General features: G+C 42.5%; 1 non-coding gene across 1 annotated transcript; it reads left to right on the top strand.

Moving 5' to 3' along the window:
* Positions 1 to 1,740: 1,740 nt before the first annotated feature.
* TRNAV-CAC (transfer RNA valine (anticodon CAC)) lies at positions 1,741 to 1,816 on the top strand. The gene has a single exon. It is a non-coding gene; the product is annotated as a tRNA-Val (tRNA).
* The last annotated feature ends 13,589 nt before the right edge of the window (positions 1,817 to 15,405 follow it).

Below are 15,405 nucleotides of genomic sequence, written 5' to 3'. Positions count from 1 at the left end.
AGTTGTTGTTTTTAGCCACCTGTGACAATAAAACAGGGCCAAAATGCCCATCATGTCTCCTAAAAAGCTTCTGCTTTCTATCACCCATGTTCTGCCATATTTGAATTCCTTCCTGTTGCTTCTGCTGGTTCATCCTTTCCATGCCAATTTCCAATTACCAGCCCTCTCCCAGGGGCTTCTCTGGCACTTTCCTCCCCTAAAGTAACATATGCAAGAGGTAGACCCTTAGATTCCTGTCACTTGGGGGGTGGGGAGGCTCATTGCCCCTGTACATAGATTTGGTCTGCTAGCCAGTGTTTAAAGCGATCAAGCTCTCATCCAATTGTTGGTTCAGAGTTTGACCCTCTCTAATCACCTTGAGCCATAGGCAGGACAAAAAGCATAATCCAAGCAGTTTGCTCAGATGAAGGCCTGGATCCCAGGCCAGCTTATGCTGAGCACCAGGAAGGTCAGCTTCTGCCATGCCTCTCCTCAAGGTTTCATCCAGACAGCGATACTGAGGAGTAGATAGGCAAAACAATGCAGCTATGTTACCACATGCTATACAATTCACACTGACTTCAACCAAAGATAGCGCAGACATGATGGGGATACCCAGAAACTCCCCTTAACTACTTGCGATCAATTAACCTTTGTAATTATCTCACATTCTTTTCTTTATAACCTCATTATTTAGCTGGGACACAACTCCACTCTCCTTACTGCAATTACTCTCTGGATCTTTCTCCCAAATGGAGCCAAAGAGACCACATTTACTGTTAACTTCATATATATGTTTCCTTTCTCCCTTCATTAAAGTGCTATCACCCCAGGCAATGACCCCATAGATACAGTGATCAGGAAGTGTTAGAAAAACAGTGCAATTCCCTTGTGAAATCTTAACTCTACTTAAACACTCTACTCTTAACATAACTTTGTGTTTTTGGTCATAAAAATATAGGTGTTCCACAACTTCTACCTCCTGATTTTTTCTGTCTCTCTACAAGGTTTTAGAGATCACCATGTTCTCAAGAATTCATTTAGTTCTAATAGATAGTATTTCTACTCACTATTCCCGGTAAATTTCCCACAGGTCAATTCTGACCCCAACCACTTTACTCTGACCCCTAGCTCTGTATCCTGGTTGCAAGCTTACTCCTGATCCTTTTGAACTTAGTTTCCAAAATCTGTTTATTTCCACTTTCATATTATGGATCCCAGAAACACATATATATGCACCTGCGTATTTCTACCCTACTGTAGACTTTATCTGAGCTCTCCCACTGGCTTTTACCTTGCTGCAAACTGGCTGCCTGGAAAGCTTCTTTATGGTCAACTCCAGTTCTGGCCTGGGAGGAAGTAGGTAAACTGTGGATAGTATCTGGGATATAGTTCAAGCAGAATATTGAAAGGATGAAATTTTTGTAAGTGGTGGAAAATGAACAGGCATTTCAGATGGACAGAGTAGCTTATGCAAGTAGGCCAAATTTCAGATTTCAAAGCTCAGAAGAACAAATATCAAATGTTATGTGGGCTTTTGTAGATCTCCAAGACCATTTCAGGGGATTTATAAGATCAAGACAAATTTTATAATAATATTAATGTTTGATTTGCCTTTTTCTCTGTCAGATATTTGCACTGATGTTGGCAAAGAAGTGATGGGTAAAATATTTAGCATGGATGAAGGCAAAGACACCAAATTGTACTAGTCATCATTACATTCTTCAGCACCAAGCACATGCATAAAAAAATCAATGTCAGGCCCTAGCCGGTTGGCTCAGTGGTTGAGCATCGGCCTCACGTGCAGAAGTCCCGGGTTCGATTCCCGGCCAGGGCACACAGGAGGAGCGCCCATCTGCTTCTCCACCCCTCCCCCTCTCCTTCCTCTCTGGCTCTCTCTTCCCCTCCTGCAGCCGAGGCTCCATTGGAGCAAAGATGGCCCTGGGCGCTGAGGATGGCTCTGTGGCCTCTGCCTCAGACACTAGAATGGCTCTGGATGCAACAGAGCGACGCCACAGAGGGGCAGAGCATCGCCCCCTGGTGGGCATGCCGGGTGGATCCCGGTTGGGCGCATGCGGGAGGCTGTCTGACTACCTCCCCGTTTCCAGCTTCGGAAAAATGCAAAAAAAAAAAAAAAAATCAATGTCATTTAGGAATGTCTTTAATAAAAGCAGTACAGATTAATAATTTTATTAGTTCTTGACTCGAGTTCTTATCTTTTTAATATTCTGTGTGATGAAATGGGAAGAGCACATAAAGTAGTTCTGCTGAGTATCCAAGTACAATGGATGTTTGGAGGAAAAGTCCTTGTGTAGTTGTTTTAGTTACAAGCTAAACTAGCTCCTTTTCTCATGAAACGCAATTTGCCCTTGAAAGGATAATGAGTAGTCAAGTTATGGTTATTCAAATTTTGGTATTTTGCAGATACTTATTGACTACAAACAAAGAAAATTTGTCACTGCAAGGAAAGAAAAATTGGCAATGTTCATTGCCAATGATAAAACTCAAGTTTTCAAATGAAAATTAGAATTTTGAAGATCTTACATTTTATTTTTAATTTGCATTTCCTTTCAGTTACTGATGTCAAGCATCTTCTCATGTGCTTATCTGCCATCTCTATATCTTTTTTGTAAAATGTGTCTTTGATTCATTTGCTTATTTTTTGTTGTATTATTTGTTTTCTTATTGTTGAGTTGCTAGAGTTCTTATATATTCTGAATAGAAGTCCTTTATCAGACAGCTGTTTTGCAAATATTTTCAATCAATCTCTAGCTTGTCTTTTAATTTTCCTTATACTATTTTCCAAAGGCCACAAGTTTTTAATTTTTATCAAATATAATTTATTAAAATTTTCTCTTATATTTTGTGCATTTTGTATCCTAAGTAACCTTTGTCTAACTCAGTCAAAAGATTTTTTTCTGCAAATTTAATAATGTTAAGTTTAACTTTAGGTCTATGATTTACTGCAACTTATTTTTTGAATATGATGTAAATTAGTGGGTGAGGTTAAATTTTAAATTTATTTTTGCATATGGATGTCCAATGTTTTAAACATTATTTGTTAAAAAAAAAAAAGGTATTCTTTTGGCCTGGGCCAGTGGCTCAGTGGATATAGCATCGGCCCAGCATAGGATGTCCCTGGTTCAATTCCCGGTCAGGGCACGCAAGAGAAGCGACCATCTGCTTTTTCCTCTTCCCTCTCCCCCTTCTCTCTTTCTTCCCCTCTGGTAGCCAGTGGCTCAGTTGGTTCGAGCACTGAGGATAGCTCAGTTTGTCCCAGTGAATCAGCCTCAGGTTCTAAAAATAGCTCAGTTGACTTGAGCATCAGCCCTAGATGGGGTTGACGGGTGGATCCTGGTCGGGATGCATGCAAGAGTCTGTCTCACTATCTCCCCTCCTCTCACATAAAAATAAAGAAAAAGAAAAAAAAGGTGTTCTTTCATCATTGAACTTCCTGAACACTTTAATTGGAAATCAATGAACTATATATATGTATGTTTATTTCTGGATTTTTTATTCTGTTTCATTGATACATATGTCTTTTCTTGTGCCAATATACACCCTCTTGATTAATATAATTTTATAGTCTTGAAATTAGTTAACATGCAGCCTTCACCATTGTTTGTTTGTTTTCAAATTTATTTTGGCTATTTTAGTCCTTTCCATATAAATATTTTTCATATAAATTTTATGATCAACTTGTAAATTTTTTACCAAAATGCACCCTAATATTTTGATTAAGATTGTGATCAATTTTTGGAAAACCAACATTTTAAAATACTGAGTCTATGATTCATAAACTTGGTATATCTTTTCATTCATTTTGATTCTGTTCTCTTTACTTTCTCTCAGCAATATTTTGTACATGTTAGAGTATTCTGCCACCAACCTTGTTGAATTCACTTATTAATGTTTTATAGATTTTTTAGGTTTTTTATATAGATAATAATGTCATTTGCTAATATAGAATTATAATTCTTATATGATCCATATGCTTTTCATTTCTTCATCTTGCCTGTTGCACAGATAGAACTTCCAGTACAGTGTTGAATAGGCATGGTCAAAGAAGTCATGCTTGCTTATTCCTGATCTTTGAAGAAAAGCATTTAGTCTTCAGTCATTGGGCATGATGTTAGCTATTATGTTTTTTCATAGTTGTCTTTATTAGATTTTGAAAGTTTTTCTATTCTTAGATTGAGGAGCATATTTTAATATATGATATATATAGATATAGATATTGAATATTGTCAAGTTATTTTTCAGCACTTATTGAGATGATTATATGATATTTATTTTTCATCTATTGTTATCATTTATGGCATTGGTTGAGTTTTGACTTAATCTTGAATTCCTGGGCTAATCCTCATTTGATCATGTCATATTATCCTTTTACCAGAGTTGTAAAATTCGACTTGCTATTTTTTTCTTTTTAAATTAAATTTTAAAAAATTTATGCTACTTATGGGGTAACATTGGTTAATAAAATTATACAAGTTTCAGGTTCACAATTCTGTAACACATCATCTGTATATAGTATTGTGTGTTCACCACCCAAACTCAGGTCATTAAAGACTTTTACATTTATGTGTATGAAGGACACTGGTCTATAGTTTCTTTTTCTTGTAATTTCTTTAACTGGCTACTTTAGAGTGCTAATTTTATCATAAAATGAATCAGAAAGTCTTCCTTCCTCTTCTATTTTCTAGAAGAGGGTTGAAGTTCACAATGTTCTCTGATTCTTATGTTCAGGTCATTTATATCCCTACCGATTTTCTGTCCTCATGTTCTACTGATTACTGAGAAAGTGGTGAAGTTTCCAATTAAAATTGTGGATTTGTCTATTTCTCCTTACAATTTTATCAATTTCTGCTTTATTTATTTTGAAGTTCTGTTGTTAAGTGCATTCACATTAAACATATTTTAAAAAATTACGTAGTGTCCCCCTGGCCAGTTGGCTCAGTGGTAGAGCGTCGGCCTGGCGTGCAGAGGTCCCGGGTTCGATTCTGGGCCAGGGCACACAGGAGAAGCGCTCATCTGCTTCTCCACCCCTCCCCCTCTCCTTCCTCTGTCTCTCTCTTCCCCTCCCGCAGCCGAGGCTCCATTGGAGCAAAGATGGCCCCGGCACTGGGGATGGCTCCTTGGCCTCTGCCCCAGGCGCTAGAGTGGCTCTGGTTGCAACATAGCGACGCCCTGGAGGGGCAGAGCATCGCCCCCTGGTGGGCAGAGCGTCGCCCCTGGTGGGCGTGCCGGGTAGATCCCAGTCGGGCGCATGCGGGAGTCTGTCTGTCTCTCCCCGTTTCCAGCTTCAGAAAAATATATATATAAAAAAAAATTATGTAGTGTCTCTCTTTATCCTTGGTAATATTCCTTGTTCTGAAGTCTACTTAGTTATATATTGATATAGCCACTCTAGTTTTCTTTAGATTAGTTTTCATGATATATACATTTTTATTCTTTTACTTTTACTCTATAACTTTTTCTTTAAGCTGGTTTTTTTTTTTTGTAGATTGCATAGAGGTAAGGCTTGTTTTTTTATTAATCAAATCTGATATTTCTTTTTTTAGTTGAGTTTCTTAGACCTTTATAAGTATCTCAATTACTGATCTAGTAGTATGTATGTATGTATTTATTATTTTTAGTGTGAGAGAGGCAGAGGGAGAGACAGGGACAGACAGGCAGGAAGGGAGAGAGATGAGAAGCATCAACTCATAATTGCGGCACCTTAGTTGTTTATTGATTGCTTTCTCATATGTTCTTTGACCAGGGCATTCCAGTGACTCCTTGCTCATGTCAATGACCTTAGGCTCAAGCCAGCGACCTTGGGGTCATGTCTATGATCCCACGCTTAGGCCAGCAGCCCTGAACTCAAGCTGATGACCCCATCCTCAAGCTGGGTGAGCCTGCGCTCAAGCCAGCAACCTCAGTGTTTCTAACCTGGGTCCTCCGCATACCAGGCCAATGCTTTATCCACTGGCTACCACCTGGTTAGGCTGATCTAGTTTTATTTAATATGCATATTTAAATATACAATTTTGCTAGTTATTTTTCTTTGTTCTTTTACTTTTTCTAACAGCTTATTTTCTAAAAAACATTGTACATTTAAAATTCCATTTCAGTTTGAAACAAACATGTGGGAGCTCTGGGATGAGGAGTGGGAGCCAAATACACAGGAAGAGGGGGGATGCAGAGGTCACTGTTTTTTTGGTGATATTTCACTTGCTAAGCAGTTCAGAACAGGCCTATCTTTATATAACAAGCTTACCCCTTATCCACCTTTGATAGAATCAAAGCCCCTGGCTTCCTCCCCGCTGACTGGACCATGCTCCCACGTCCTGCTGCCACCCAACCTCCAGTCAGCACTCAGCAGTGTGGGTGTGGCAATGCAGCTCAGACCGTAGCACTCAATACTGTATCCCTGAAGGCTCCCTGCTTCTAAGTGATTCTTTGCTCTGACTGCAGCAGGACAGCTTCTGTTTGGCTGGTGACCTGCTTCCCTTTGCTGGTATTGCTGGTTCCAGGAAAAATATTCACTTTAGATTTGGGGTGTGACTCGGTCCAGGGGTTAGGGTGGCTGTTCCTCAAAGTGTTTCTCTTTGTGCCTCCTAGATTACACTCTCTTTCTGCTACTCCGGTCCTCTCAGCTCTCCCAGTCCCCCGGAGCCCTGGGTGAGTGGTTGTGAAAGAGCTTTTCTGTGCGGACCCTTTAAGATGCATCCTGGGTCTGAGAAATCTGTCTCTCACAAACAGTAACCTGGCTTGTTTTGCAGATAAATACTGTCCGTACACCTCTTCTAGGCTCTGGAGCTGCAGCCTGGGGCCTTGTTCTTGGGACCCAGGATCCTACCATGTTTTTCTCTCCCTTTCTTTCATTTCAAAATTAATAAATAAGTTTAGGGGAAATAGTAACATAGCAACCCCCGTGTGTCTCAATGAGCGGCTGCCACATTCTCCTCTTCAAATGGGCTCCTTGTCGTAGTGCCCATTCCGCCACCTGTGATCATGCACAGAGGCCCTCCAGGGGTCAGTGCTGAGGTTTCCACCAGTCCACAAGCAAGAGCATGGCAGCTATTCCCTCTTGCAGTTTGGCTGGGACCACCCACGAACCTCCTGGCACTGCCTGGGTTCCACTTCCAGTTATAACTCCTGTTGAAGTGCTGAGAACCCTGGGGAAGCCATCTCCTACCACCCTGGTCTTTTCAAGGTTGACCTGGGTCACTGGTAGGTGAGCTTCCTTTTCAGAAAGTCCACTCTCCCATTTGTGGCCACAGTGTTGGAGTCCCTAGAACACTCAGAACCTCCCCAGGCCTTCAGGAGCATGATCACCTGTGACGTGGCTCAGGAAGCCACAAGGAAGCAGTCTGGCAGTCAGCCCCCAAAACCCACACCAGGCCCCCGTCCTGAGGGGCCACCATCAGCCACAAGACTTCCAGAGGCACTGGGCTCTTTTAACCCCTCTGGACACTGCCTCATCCACACCTTGCTCCCTCCCCACCACACTCCACAGACCACACCTCAGGGTGCTCTAGAGGAGTTGTAGTCTGCTATAGGGCCTTAGGTTATTCAGCCTTCTCAGTAGGTTGTGGGGTGATGGTGAGCTCCGTGCCCACAGACTGGTCTGTGACCTGAGGAGTGGTTGCCTGCTGAGCCTGAGGAGGCTCCTGATAGGGAAGTGTCACCATAGGGTGCTCTGGAGGAGCTGTAGTCTGCTGCAGGTCTGTAGGTTGTTCATACTTTTTGGTAGGTTGTGGGGTGATGGTGAACCCCAGGTCAATGGACTGGTCTATTTCCTGAGGACTGATTGCCTGCTGAGTCTGAGCTGGCTCTCGATAGGCAAGTGTCACCTCAGGGTGCCCTGGAGGAGCTTTAGTCTACTGTATGGTGGTAGGCTGTTCAGCCTCCTTGGTAGGTAGTGGGATGATGGTGAACCCCAGGTCTATGGACTGGTCTGTGACTGAAGGAGCAGGTGACTGCTGAGCTTGAACAGGTTCATGATGGGGAGGTGTCACCGCAGGGTGCTCTGGAGGAGCTGTAGTCTGCTGCAGGTCTGTAGGTTGTTCAGCCTCCTCGGTAGGTTGTGAGGTGACGGTGAGCACCAGGTCTATGGACTAGTCTGTGACCGAAAGAGCATATAATTTGGGTTCTATAATTTGGGTTTCTGAGTGCCCTAATAACAGAACAGAGAATATCTTGCCCATTAATGACCATCTAACCGCTTCCCTCACAGCAGTTAGAAAATCTACAAAAATGGAATGGCAGTGAACTGGGCAGTAAAGTATTTCAAAGGTGGGAGCAAGGAGGAGTAAAATTGGTACACTAAATATTGTTGAATAAGAGTATGCATTGAGGATCTGGAAGAACTAGATGTTCAGAGGTGATAGATGAAATAGGTCCATCACAGCAACACATTGTCTTCCTTCTTCCCTCCCTCCCTCCCTCCCTTCCTTTCCCTTCCTCTCTCCCTCCTTTCCTTTCCCTTCCTCCCTCCCTCCCTCCTCTTCCCCCCTTCCCCCCTTTACCTCCCTTCCCCCTTCCCTCCCTTCCCGCGTTCCCTCCCTTTTTTCCTCCCCTTCGTTTTTTTTTTACTGGCCATGCCTGATTTTTCTTCTATTTAAAGTTTACTTAATATAATGGGAGAACAGGGACTGCGCCTAGACACAGCTTCTTATTCTAAATATAAATACGAAGCGGCTTTTTGGCCCACCGTAAGTGTGGCTCTACCACAAAATACTACGTGCCAGCGAGCATATGCAGGTACGCGGGGGTGGGGTGGGGTGGTGGGGGGGTGTTGTTGTTGGTCGGTCAGGCGCCAGGGAGACGCAGGTGCAGGTATGCGGGGGTGTTTGTTGGTCGGTCAGGCGCCAGGGAGACGCGCTGCAGGATAAACAGCGCGGGGGAGGCACGAGTTGAGTGAGCACGTGGCTCACCAGCTGCGGTTTGCAGACCACTGCAGGGAAAAAAGCAGAAGGTACTTTCTGGTTCCCAACCTCTCTGGACCTTGTTTTCCCCACCTAAAAAATGAATGTGAAAGCTGAGGCTGCGATTACCTTGGAAAGGAGAAGGGAGGGGCGGAAGGGAAGGATTGGAGGGAGGGAAAAGGGGAAATGAGTTTTGAGGAGCTTTATTGATTAAGCCCACGGCATACACGGGGGATTCTTCATACTGGGGAGGGGGAAGGGGTGAGGGGAAGAGGGGAAGGGGTGAGGGGAAGAGGGGAAAGGGGGGAAAAGGGGGGGAGAGGAGGGAGGGAAAGGTGGGGAATGAATTTTGAGGAGTTTTATTAAGCCCGCAGCATACACGGGGGATTCTTCAGACCCAAATCATGCAGCCCCAAGTATATTTCAGAGGTTGGTTATAGACCCTTTGACTACATACAGGTTGAGGGGTGCATGACAGCATAAGAAAAAAAATAAAAAAAAAACAGATTTTGTGATCAAGAATCAACTACAAGGTGGGTGCTATGGAGTGAAAGTTTGAACCCCCCAAATCACATGTTGAAACATAAACCCTGAGGGTGATGGTATTAGGAAGCAGGGCCTCTGGAAGGTCATTAAGTCATGAGAACAGATTCCTCCTGAATGGGATTAGTGTCCTAATAAAAGGAACCCCAAAGGGATCCCTCACCTCTTCTGCCATGTGAGGACACAGAGAACCAGCAAATGGGGTCTTACCAGACACCGTATTTGCCAGCACCTTGATCTTGGACTTCACAGCTTCCCGAACTATGAGAAATAAATTTCTGTTGTGTGTAAGCCACCCAGTCTATGGTATTTTGGTATAGTAACCCAAATGAAGTGAGACAGTAGGGGTGCCCAGATGGCACTGGGAATTTCATAACACCCACGGAAGGTACAAAGATAATAGTGACCCTATTTCTTAAGATGGGTACAGAGGTGCTTGTTTTATTATTCCTTAAACACTAAATATATATTTCATCAGATGAAAAAAGATTCAAAACTAGTTTTAGCTTTAAGCTACATTCTTTCCTCTCTTTGTAACTTTCAGCAAACAAAAGATGATTAAGAAGCCATTGCAAAGGGAGAGCATTAGTACCACTCCAAAATACTTAGAAAACGCTAAGGATAAATGTTAAGTAGATGGTGAGAAAATTAACTGTTTGACTCCATTATGTAGTTGGAGTAGGCATTATTTTTCCTTAGGATGAGTTTTTTAGAGGTGGGTTGTAACAGAACTGTTGTACATGCGTTAGAATCTATGTTCTCTGGATAATATGGAAGGTGGGATTACAAACGCAGTCCTTCCAGGCACTGAGCAGCAGCTGGTGAAAGTTTTTACAAGGGTTGAAACTAGAGTATAAGATGGTGGCTCTATTAAATATTAATAAGAAATATCAATTTTTTAAATACTTGTGTTGATTCTTGTCATTTTGTATTATTTATACTTCTGAGGTTATTAAAACTTAAAGTTGCACTAAGACCTGTCGGGAGCCGATCAACGACTGCTGGCTGACAAGGTCACAGCAGAAGAAGATCAAAAACTGCTGATTGACAAAGTCACAGCAGAGAAGACCAATGGCTGCGGGGTGACAAAGTCACCGCAAAAAGAATAGGCACAACGATACTTCCCCCTTTGACTTTTTGAATTAATCTGGCCTTATATCCCCCCTTTTCTGGGTTTGTGCTATTATTTATGGCACAGGGATAATAGTACCGTGCTTTCCCTGTAGATTTGTAGTGATTTCTTTGGAAATGAGACAGAGGGTGTGAGTTCCACAGAAAAGCCTGTAAGCCCCTTGAACTGGGCTCATAGACATAAGAGGCTGGCTATGATATTCCTCGTAAAGGGTTAAGTTTGTAGGAGAATTTCTTCTTAATCATGTTAGAAAGAATAGATTGTGACTTGTGAATGGGTAGAAGGCAGTGGCTGTGCACAGAGCACCTTTCGGCCTTCACTTAATTCATCATTTTTCCTCCCTAGCCTTTTCATGTGATAGAGTAGAGAAACTTTCCTTTCTTCTTGCTTATTTGATCTGCAGGTAGTGGTACACTCTAAGAAGAATATAGTTAGAATTTACTAGTGTGTGAATATAGTAAATAAATAAAGTTTAACTAGACATTAGAATCTTAGGTAAAGTGTAATGGAATGGCCTGTTGCATGGCTTGGGATGGGAATACAGTCAGTAAGAAAAGAATGTTTTGCTAAGAGAATTGTTTTATGACTGAAGGCAGTTGCTGGGCTTTCTCAGTGAGACACTCTCATGAAATTTATATATTTTCCCAAAAATTCTTTCTTCAGTTAATGAGAGGTATGGGGGGGCTTCCATAGAAGCAATAGCAATTAATGTCTTCTAAAATTATGTTGCTACTAAGCTATCTTGCAGGTGCACTCTATATATCTTTAAGCAAAAGTTACTCTTGATGTTATGACAATTTCTTAATAAGCAAGCCTTTTGAGTCTTGTTAGAAAAATTAGGACACTGCATAAACTCAAGGCCATTTGCCTAATCAAGCGGTGGTCCTTTGCTAGTCCTTAATGATTTTGTCTGTTAATCTCTCTCTGCCCCTTGACTCACAACAACAGTAAAGTTGAGTTATTAGTTAATACTAATCCTTTAAAAGCTTTCACCGATGTTATCGCTATTCAAGTTATTTTTTAATTGTACTTTGAATGATTTGCCACCTGATTTGTAGTTTATAGATATAAATTAACTGTTATCTGGAAACATGTAAACATAGTGAAACAGAAGCAATGATTAATACCATGTAATTGTAACTTGGTGTGTGTGTATAAAAAAGGAGCTATACTAGCATTTGGTAGAGATGCCTGGCAGTAAATGCTAACTAGAGAATAAAGAGAAAGAAAAGAATTTGGCTCTCTCACTTCATTTTCGCCGACGCCGTCTCCTCCTGTGGGACCCCTGGACCCCCCCCCCGGGGCTGGACCCCGGCAAAGACCTTAAGGGCAGTTGGTATAAATTTTGTCACTCTAGACCCCTAATTAAGTTGCTCTCTTCATTTTTTTTACATTTAAAAGCCATGTGTATATTTCTTTCAAATTACAAGAGCAAGTTTAATTAGAAAGTTACAGAGATAGTAGAAGTGAGGCTGCTGGGCTGCACGGGCTCAGGAAACAAGTTACAGAGGCAGAAGAAAGGCCATTACAGCTTAGGAGAGAGAAAGTCAAAGGTAACTGCCCGGGAGGAAGGAGAGGGGAAGGGAAAGGCGCAGGCCTGCTCCCAAGAGGGAGAGAGAGCCTGAAGGTCATACTTCTTAACATGGCCTACAAAGAAGAACTGATCTGACTCTAGCTTAGTTATCCAATCCAGGTATCCCTTTAGTGGTGCTGTCTACACATGTAGCCTCAGCTCATACCTCTATGCTGGTAACTCTTGCATCCATATCTTTGAGCCCAGCTTCTCAACCTGAATGTAATACCAACTCTACCACTTGTGTTTGGGTGAGGATTAAATGAGTTAATCTACATCTGAGAATTTTGCATTATTTTCCTATGGTATGCTAACATTATTTTCTCAAAACTTGTTTCCTTTTCCTGTGTTAACATTTAGTTATGGCTTTCACCAGACTCTAAAATCAGACTGTTGGGGTTCATGTCTAACATTTATCACCAGTGTGTGATGATCACCAAGTTGCACCACCATTCTTCATTTTTTCTCATCTGTAAAATCAGGATAATAATAGAATCTTAATAAATTAGGAAGATTATCAAAGGTCATAACATACAAGGAACTTAAGACAGTATTAGCACTTAATGTTAACTTTTACTGTTAGGTAAGGATAAGAATCTGTCTTTTAGATCATGTTATAATGTTTATTGTGACCTTCCTGTCTCTTAGGTGATTGTTATTTTCTAAAGGGTGGAGACCTAATGCGTGTTGTGTTCCTACTGCCTCATATATTTGATTATATCGTAGGTTTTAGTCAATGTTTACTAAATGGTAGATTTTTGGAAAGTATATATAAGCTAGAATTTCTGATTTAGCTTTTCTTACTTTCCTTGTCATAGGAAAAAGGTCATTGGTCAGAACAACAAGAAGAAAGTAGCTCTTAAAGACAAAAGTTAAAAAAGATTTTTTAAAAGACTGTATCAAAAGGATAATTTAATGATCTCAATGTGATTGTTGTTTTCACGGACTACTTCACCTTAAAATCACCTGTAACATTTGAAATCAACTAGGAGAACATGGGGTTGGTGAAAAATGATCATAAACTTTCAGTGTATCATGTCAGATTTCAATGTAGGTGACTTTTAAATGATTACACAATGAAAATAACATTCAATGACATTTCTGTGGTTTGAATCTTGAGGTACTTCTTATAGAAGATCAAAAACTTATGGTAGGCCCTGGCTGGTTGGCTCAGTGGTAGAGCATCGGCCTGGCGTGCGGAAGTCCCGGGTTCGATTCCAGGCCAGGGCACACAGGAGAAGCGCCCATCTGCTTCTCCACCCCTCCCCCTCTTTTTCCTCTCTGTCTCTCTCTTCCCCTCCCGCAGCAAGGCTCCATTGGAGCAAAGATGGCCTGGGCGCTGGGGATGGCTCCTTGGCCTCTGCCCCAGGCGCTAGAGTGGCTCTGGTCGCAACAGAGCGAGGCCCCGGAAGGGCAGAGCATCGCCCCCTGGTGGGCAGAGCGTTGCCCATGGTGGGCGTGCCGGGTGGATCCTGGTCGGGCGCATGTGGGAGTCTGTCTGTCTCTCCCCGTTTCCAGCTTCAGAAAAATACAAAAAAAACAACAACAAAAAAAAAAAAACCAGAAAAAAAACTTATGGTAAAAATGACAACATCCAAATGTGATGAACTCTTAAGGATGTTTCCCTTCAAGTGTGGAGGAATGTATGAAGTATGTTGGAGAGACATCTAGAACCAAAGTAAAGCCTTGAGATTGAAAGTCCCTTCCCTGCCACCTTGTGGTTTGTTTGTTTTTTGAGTGGACAAGAAGCCCAGGCTATTTACCAAGAATAATCCTACTGCTCTTTATTTTACTACTTCTTAATTTCTTGATGACCTTTTTTGGTATAAGCCACAAAACAAAGAGATGCCTCTTCTGTGGCTGGTTATTTAAGTTTTGTAAGACTTTAAATTCTTTGGTCTATTAAGTATTTTTGTTACTTCATTTGTAAGGTAGGTAATACTTTACCTGCTAAAATGTTGCAACTACAAGCTGTGGTTGGCCTCTCCCTTTTTTTTTAACTGATTTATTTGGGTGTCACTGGTTAATAAAATCACAACGGTTTCAGGGATACAATTCTTTAATATATCATCTGTATATTGTATTGTATGTTCACTACCCAAGTTTCCTTCCCTTTTACCTCCTCCCACCTCCTCCTATCCCTGTTTCCCTCTGGTAATCACACAGTGTTGTCCGGCCTCTCCCTTTCTTCAGTTTTCATCATTTAACCATGCTCTTTCCTGTCTCTTTCCATTCAAGATGCCTTTGCTTGAAACTGGTAAAAGTTTTAACCCGATAAGGTGGAGTGTTCCTGTGACTTGATGTACCTCCGATTGCATTCTCTTACGGCTTTTCTTTTCTGATGCTTTACGGCCCTTCATCCTTCAGGAAGCAGCTCCAGCCAAAGGTAAAGGATTATGATTAGACAGTGATGGAGGCTATTCACCATTAGATTTTTCTCTGTTGATAGTATTGTACAGTGGAATAAAAAATCAACTTTAGTCTTCTCTGGGTTCTGACCTAGTTTGTGGCTACAGGCCTAAACACACCGGGAAGGTCAGAATTTCCAGTAAATATGGGACCCATTATGGTGCCTCCATCAGAAAAATGGTGAGATCAGCCAGCCCACCAAGTGCACGTGCTCCTTCGGTGGCAGAACTAAGATGAAGAGATGAGCTGTGGGAATCTGGCACTAGTTCCTGCATGAAAACAGTAGCTGGCCCTGGCCGGTTGGCTCAGTGGTAGAGCGTCGGCCTGGCGTACAGAAGTCCCGGGTTCGATTCCTGGTCAGGGCACACAGGAGAAGCGCCCATCTGCTTCTCCACCCCTCCCCCTCTTTTTCCTCTCTGTTTCTCTCTTCCCCTCCCGCAGCCGAGGCTCCACTGGAGCAAAGATGGCCCGGGCACTGGGGATGGCTCTGTGGCCTCTGCCCCAGGTGCTAGAGTAGCTCTGGTTGCGGCAGAGCGAGGCCTCGGAGGGGCAGAGCATCGCCCCTTGGTGGGCAGAGCGTCGCCCCTGGTGGGCGTGCCGGGTGGATCCTGGTCGGGCACATGCGGGAGTCTATCTGACTGTCTCTCCCTGTTTGCGGCTTCAGAAAAATACAGGAAAAAAAAATTAAAAAAACAAAAAACAGTAGCTGATGGTGCTTGGATCTACAACACCACTTCTGCCATCGCAGTCAGGTCAGCTTTCAGAAGACTGAAGGAGCCTGAGCAGGTGGTGGCACAGTGGACAGAGTGTCGGACTGGGAGGCGGAAAACCCAAGGTCGAAACCCCAAGGTCGC

Source organism: Saccopteryx bilineata, chromosome 2, assembly GCF_036850765.1.
Source record: "Saccopteryx bilineata isolate mSacBil1 chromosome 2, mSacBil1_pri_phased_curated, whole genome shotgun sequence".
Taxonomy (NCBI): Eukaryota; Metazoa; Chordata; class Mammalia; order Chiroptera; family Emballonuridae; genus Saccopteryx; species Saccopteryx bilineata.
The sequence above is the reverse complement of the archived record's forward strand: the minus strand, read 5'-3'. Positions and strand labels throughout refer to the sequence as shown.